The sequence below is a fragment of the Lathyrus oleraceus genome, chromosome 3, assembly GCF_024323335.1.
Source record: "Lathyrus oleraceus cultivar Zhongwan6 chromosome 3, CAAS_Psat_ZW6_1.0, whole genome shotgun sequence".
Taxonomy (NCBI): domain Eukaryota; kingdom Viridiplantae; phylum Streptophyta; class Magnoliopsida; order Fabales; family Fabaceae; genus Lathyrus; species Lathyrus oleraceus.
Window position 1 is genome coordinate 28,125,925 of NC_066581.1, and position 6,880 is coordinate 28,132,804.

Below are 6,880 nucleotides of genomic sequence, written 5' to 3' on the forward strand. Positions count from 1 at the left end.
AGATTGAGCAATGTGGTGTACACCAATCGTCCAATTCTTTCGAGGAATAATAAGGCGACCGCCTTCTACTCTTTTTTCGTTCGAATTATTTTGAAAGTTTGTTTGTGGATGTTGAATATGCACGGTAGTGAGGCGTGCGCCTCCTACTTGCTTATTCAAGGAATAATAAGGCGTACGCCACCTATTCCCTTATCCAAGTTTATTTAAAGTGTTTTAGTCGGAAGTCGATAATTTGTGCAATGTGGCGTACACCAATTATTCAAATAATCGAGAGATGGCGAGGCGAACGCCTCATATCTCTTATCATCCAAGGTTTAAAGTGTAAAAGATATGTTTATATGTTGGTATTTGATTTGTGAAAATGGTTTGAATTTTGAATTGGTAGGTTTGGATTTGAAGATGATTTGAGCAATGTGGCGTATGCCAATTATTCAAATAATCAAGGAATGGTGAGGCGTACGCCTCCCATTCTCTATTGAAGTTTAAGTTGTTTGTTTTTGCGAAATTGGATTTGATATAAGAGGTGATTTGAGTTTATATGATTGTGATTTAATTCGATGACAAAAATTCGAGCAATGTGGCGTATGCCAATTATTCGAATAATCGAAAGATAGTGAGGCGTACGCCTCCTATCCTTTTTTATCGGAAATTTAGAATTAAATGGTTTAGGATTTGTAGTTGATTTAGAAGATGTGATTTGAATGTGTATAATCATGGTCTTAAAATAATTTGAATTTAGAACTTATATTTGATTTGAAAAAAGTGATTTGAAATTGTATGATTATTAGGGTTTTAAATTGGATGACGAAAATTCGAGCAATGTGGGGTACACCAATTATTCAAATAGTCGAGAGATAGTGAAACGGAGGCTTACTATACCTTTTTCATCCCAAGATTTATGTTAAGAATATTCTTAAGTATTATATTAATTTAGAAAAATGGTTTGAACTTCGCACGATTAATGTTTTGATTGGACTACAAGAATTCAAGCAATATGGCGTACGCCAATTATTCGAACACTCGAGAGTTTAGTGAAGCGTACGCTTACTATACCCTTTTTCATCCAAAGCTTTAGATTTATAAAAAATAGCATTTTCAAGAAATATAGTTGATTTGGAAGAATAATTTGAAATCAAACTTGTTTATTCACTTATTAACACTACCTACTCAATTGAACATGTATTGTATCCATAGTTAAAACTCATAATAGGACCAATCAAGAAAATTGAATTAAAATAATAGTTTTTTTTATCAATATCATAAAAATGAATATAGTAGATAACTTATGAAATATATATATATTTTTTAAAACAAAATAAGGGTGTACGAGAACAAAGGAAAATCAGGTTACCAAAACCAACAAGAGGCCTTGAAGTAACAAGGAATTTCGAAATGGGCCATCCTGCAGCAATCGGCCCAATAAAGAACAAAATCAACATGGATCGGAGTGGGCCTTAAGCCCAACTCCATCCCAATCCAATCCACCACGTTTGAAGTGAAATTCAAAAAGAAAGGGAGGCAGCTGTATAGCTGCTCCGCGTTTGAAGGATGACTGTTTGGTCTTATCTACTCAATTACCAGGGAGACGCATGGCTTTCTTGGGGATGGTTCTAATTTAATGCTATAATAATTGCCTACCGTTACAATTAATATGCATTTTAACGTTATGATATTAAGGGACATAAATCCTGCAGTAATCAATTAATTAACTACAAATAAAACAATAAGCCTACAATTAGAACACTGATCTCTCTTCTATCCCTGTCAACGCTCCGTTTTCTCTTCCAAAGTGAAACGCTCACAAATCAACCTCAGCATGGATACAAAACCGAACTTCTCTTTCACTCATCACACAGACAAACGAGACCCTTTTCTTTCTCAACCTGCTACCTTACCTAGATCTATCGTTAAATCAGAAACCAAAGAAAAAAACAAGCATCGATCATCAATCAATACCAGATAACAATAACCTCGATTTGAAATTCCACCAACGATTTTACCGACCAAACAAAGTCCGGCAGCAAAGACAATGAGAAAGTGTACCGATTGAAGCTTTGGCCTATCCAGATTCCGACGATCCTTCAAGCAGATCCTTACGTGATTCACGGTAAACGCTGACACTCCCTTGCGATTCACCTTTCTTTTAGCTTAAATCTTCTTCTGATTTTGGTGTTTGATGATGGCTCAGGTCGTGGGTGCTCACCGAGGGGTTCAGTCCGACTACCTCAGAGTTTCGGCGAGAAACTCTGAATAGTTTTTTGTGATTTGGACTTTGAGGAATTCAGGTAATGATTTTCGGCAGAGTAACAGTAGGGGGTCCTTTTTTCAGTGGATTTCACTCCCTTCTTATAGAGAGGTGGTACGAGGTTCATGTGATGGTGTGAGCTGGCGGATCCAGCAAATCATTCCGTTAGCATGAAATCTTTTCTTTAGATTTTGGTAGGGACCAAATATTCCTGATTTTGTAAAGAGCAACCTTGTTTTCATCTGTAGTGAGTGAGCATTTTTCTGGGAGTCATGTGGTCCCATAAATTTGGTGTTATCCCAAGGAGTTCTTACTGCGGTAAAAACGTGAATTGATCCTTTGTAGGACTTTAAGCACCATTGTGAAATTTAGACTTAATTAATGTATACCTGTAATCCTTCTGGTTCTCCTTCTGGTGTAATAGTTGTTGTAACCTTGTTTTCTCCGTTAAGCCTTGTTTTGCAACTATGGATTATGGTTCTCATGGTCTGATGGATGAAGCTTTTTATGCAGGTCTTAGGTCATGGCTTAGGTGGTTAGTAACTTGATTGTACTGATTGATGTTTCAGGCTGTGTGGACCTTTTGAGTACTTTTGATCAAGGCTTTAAGTGAAGTTCAACTCGTGTCCAGATTATTGCATTATCCGTGGCCTTACAACTTCCGTGCAATGAGTTTTTTCTTGGCAAGTCTACAGAGATTGCAGCACCAGGCTTATGTCCCATATGCCATTATGCTGGTATGCATATTTGGACTTAGGTTTTGCAACATGAAGCTTGCCTTGACATGGTTCCTGCTTCCATTCGCCATTGTGCCTTTGTTAGTTCACATCAGTTGGTATGGCCTGCTTTGACTCATTTTCACTTCGAAGAGCTGTGCCTGCTATAACCATCTTCCTGCTTGAACATCACCTTGGCATTGATGACATTGCATCCAATTGAGGGTGACAAAGCTCTTTGATCCAAAAACCTGTGTCGATGCGTCTGGTTTGGGCTTTGTTTTGTCAACCATTGTAGCACTCACTGTAAGCTTTCTCACTACCAATTCTTGTTTGATTAAGTAAAGGAGCACGGACAACACACTTCTGTGCTGGTTCTAGCATTTCTCACTATGGTTCGTGTGATGTGATCTTTTGATTGTGCAGGTTTGTGTCTGCTGGACAAAGCAAAGTACGGCATGATGGCTGAATTGTTGTGGCTCGTGTATTCGAAGCACAACTCTGTTGTTGCAGGAAAATCAGTTTTGAATACCATGACATTGTAATAACCATGTACATTTTTTAAGCTTTGTCTTCAGTTGTAGGTTCAGTCTAAGTGTATGCTCCGCTCCATTCATGTTGATTTTAGTGTTCTTAATGATGGTATATAACACTACTGTTTGAAAAAAAGTGTGATTGATTCCAATCACCTTGTAATGCCAAACACTTGGTTTTCTTTGCAGGGTCTAATTCCTCAAAACAAACTGTAGGGCATGTTATTGGCTTGTGGACCTTGTAGTTGGACGGTAATGCAGGCTGGAAAATGTTCCTTGTGGTAACAGAGACGCAGGCTGGTTTAAATCAATTTATCACCAAGAATGGCACTTTGACAAAATGAGAAAGAAGTCGATGCACACCTTATTCGTGCTATGAGGTTTTCTGTCGCCTGTTGTGTGTGTTGCTGTTTTTTAATTGTGCAGGTGGCAGTATGCGTGCGGCTCGTAACCTTTGGGAGAAAATAGCACAAGGAGTTTGTTGCAGTCAATATACCCGCTGTTTCCGGCTTGACATGAAGTTATGTATTTGAATCATAGGCTAGGACTTTCCCTTTGGCAATTTGCAAACAGTTGTAACTCATATTTGTAACACATTAACATATGGACGTGTATGTATTATTCTTCAAATTTGTGCATTCCTATATGCTTGAATTTTAGCAGTAAACATGATGTTCATTGTGGGTAAACATGCCTGAGTTGGCTTTGTAGATATAGTATGAACAAGATTTGTGTATTGGTTCACAAAGGTTCCTGTAATGTAATTTTGGCTTTTGAAATGAACATGGTTTATATTAACTTGTGTATGGAAGTGTAAGCTAGATCGGTGGATTAATGATTTATTGATCAAGGTCCAACATAATGAAAATGTACGGTTTAAAGTGATTAGGAAAAGAATAGGAATGTTTTTTTTAGCCACATGGTTGACTTTGGTCCACTGTTTGACCAAAAGTCAACGGTTGACAAAAGTCAACAGTTTATCAAAAATTTCCAAATTTTGCATCCTTTCATATGACGACAATGGAATGTAATCTAATCGTCAGTTGAATGAGATCTTTGTAAATGAAGGAATTTGGTATGAACTTGGAAATGTTATGAATTTGGAATGTATGATTTGTTATGCATATGATGCAAAAATAAAAAAATGAAATTAATTCTATGAAAATTTAAATATGCCCGGACAAAATTGGGGTATGACAGGAGCCACAAGTGCAAAATGCTGATTTTTAGTCTTTTTAGCTCATTTTCATTCCTTTTCTCGATCGGGGCTCCGATTAGACTGAAAACCTGAAACAAAGAGAAACATAGTAATAACATAACAAAATAATAATAAAACAACTAAAATGCATGCGAAATCGGAGTCGAAAATACAGTGAAATTCAGTGTCATCACATCACTTTCTGCAACAACTTAAGCTTTTGTGATGAAGAACTTCCTGAGGAAGGCATAAATCATAATCTGGAACTGCATATATCGACGAACTGTAAGGAGGATGCATTGTCAAATGTGTTGGTTGATGTCACTTCTTCTTTGAATGTACTCCCCAAGTCAACTTTGTCCAAATTATCCTATCAATGCGCCCCAATGAGGTATAGTGGTGTAATCGTCAAAGCTTTTGATGGTTATCGCAAGATTGTCGCAGGAGAAGTGGACCTTCCAGTGAAGATAGGTCCGAGTGATTTTCATATTACTTTTCAAGTAATGGATATCCACCCAACCTATAGCTTCTTCTTGGGAAGGCCACGGATCCATGAGGCTGGTGCTATAACATCCATTATGCACTAGAAATTGGAAATTTGTGAACAATGGCAAGCTTGTCATTGTGGGTGGAGAGAAAGCGCTCTTGGTCAGCCATATGTCGTCCTTTTCATATGTGGAAGTTGAGGAGGAGGTTGGAACTCTGTTCCAAGCTCTATCTATTACTGAAGTGAAGAAAACTAGGGCACCCATGTCCTCTTTCAAAGATGCACAGAAAATTATTAAAGATGGTAGTATTGATTAGTGGGGCCGTATGGTAAAGGTCGCCGAGAACAAGAACAAAGCCAGATTGGGATTTCAGCGAGGGTCGTTCAATGTGAATATATGCAACCGAGTTTCTGTAGCGGAGGGTTCATCCATGGTAATGAACAACGCTCAGTTGTTGTAATCGAGGGTGACGAAGATTAAGACTGCACCAATTTTGTGACGGATGGAAAGGCTTGCAACAATTGGGTTGCTGTTGATGTTCTTGTTATTGTCCATCACTCTAAGTAATTTGTTTTTTCATTATTTTTGAGAAAAGTCTTTCTCCTATGCCTAAAGGAGAAGTCAACATTGTTGGGCATTTTCAATTTTATCATCAATAAAATGCAATTCTATTAATCCACATCTATGATGTTTTTACTTTTACTTTTTGCTTTTCTGAAAATGGTAATCACATAAAACATAAATAAATAAATAATAAATTGTCCATCTGCGTAATATTTGGTCACAATTCACTTCTCTAAAATCAAAATATCAAATCATTATGTAGTGTGGTTTCTAAACCAATTGAAGACAATGATCCTACTCTTTCTCCAAAATTTGAATTCCTTATGTTTGAGGCTGAGGACAAAAGTGATGAAAAAGTGTCGGATGAATTATCTCGTCTACTTGAGCACGAGGAAAACGCCATTCAACCATTTGAAGAGCAGATTAAGTTAGTCAACTTGGGTTCCGAAGATGATGTGAAGGAAGTCAAGATTGGGTCTCAACTGTGTCGAGAGGTTAAGAAGGGGTTAATTGATCTTCTTTGAGAATATTCAGATGTGCTTGCTTGGTCCTATCAAGACATGCCTGGTTTGGATTCTGAGATTGTGGAGCATAGATTATCGTTGAAGCCAGAATGCCCGTCAGTCAAGCAAAAGTTGAGGAGGACGCATCCTGATATGGAAGTACAGATCAAAGAAGAAGTGTGAAAGCAGATCGATGCCGGTTTCCTTGTTACCGCTGAGTATCCGCAGTGGGTGGCCAATATTGTGCCTGTTCTGAAGAAGGACGAAAAAGTCTGCATATGCGTTGATTATAGAGATTTGAACAAAGCTAGTCCGAAAGATGATTTTCCTTTACCACACATTGATATGTTGCTAGATAATACAACTAAATTCAAAGTCTTTTCGTTTATGGATAGATTTTTCGGTTATAATCAAATCAAGATGGCACCTAAAGATATGGAGAAGACCACATTCATTACACCTTGGTGAACATTATGTTATAGAGTGATGCCATTCGGTTTAAAGAATGTTGGTGCAACATACCAGAGAGCAATGACTACTCTTTTTCATGAAATGATGCATAAAGAGATTGAAGTCTATGTTGATGATATGATTGCTAAATCCAGTAATGAAGGAGAACATGTTGAACATTTG

At 37.5% G+C, this 6,880-nt stretch overlaps 1 long non-coding RNA gene across 2 annotated transcripts; it reads left to right on the plus strand.

Annotated features, from left to right (window-relative positions):
- Positions 1-1,537: 1,537 nt before the first annotated feature.
- Positions 1,538-4,292, plus strand: LOC127132270 (uncharacterized). Of its 2 annotated transcripts, XR_007806654.1 has the most exons (4): positions 1,538-2,107; positions 2,189-3,267; positions 3,388-3,603; positions 3,684-4,292. It is a non-coding gene; the product is annotated as an uncharacterized LOC127132270 (long non-coding RNA). The 2 variants fall into 2 exon arrangements; XR_007806653.1 differs by having other exon boundaries at positions 1,539-2,107; positions 3,388-4,292.
- Positions 4,293-6,880: the final 2,588 nt, after the last annotated feature.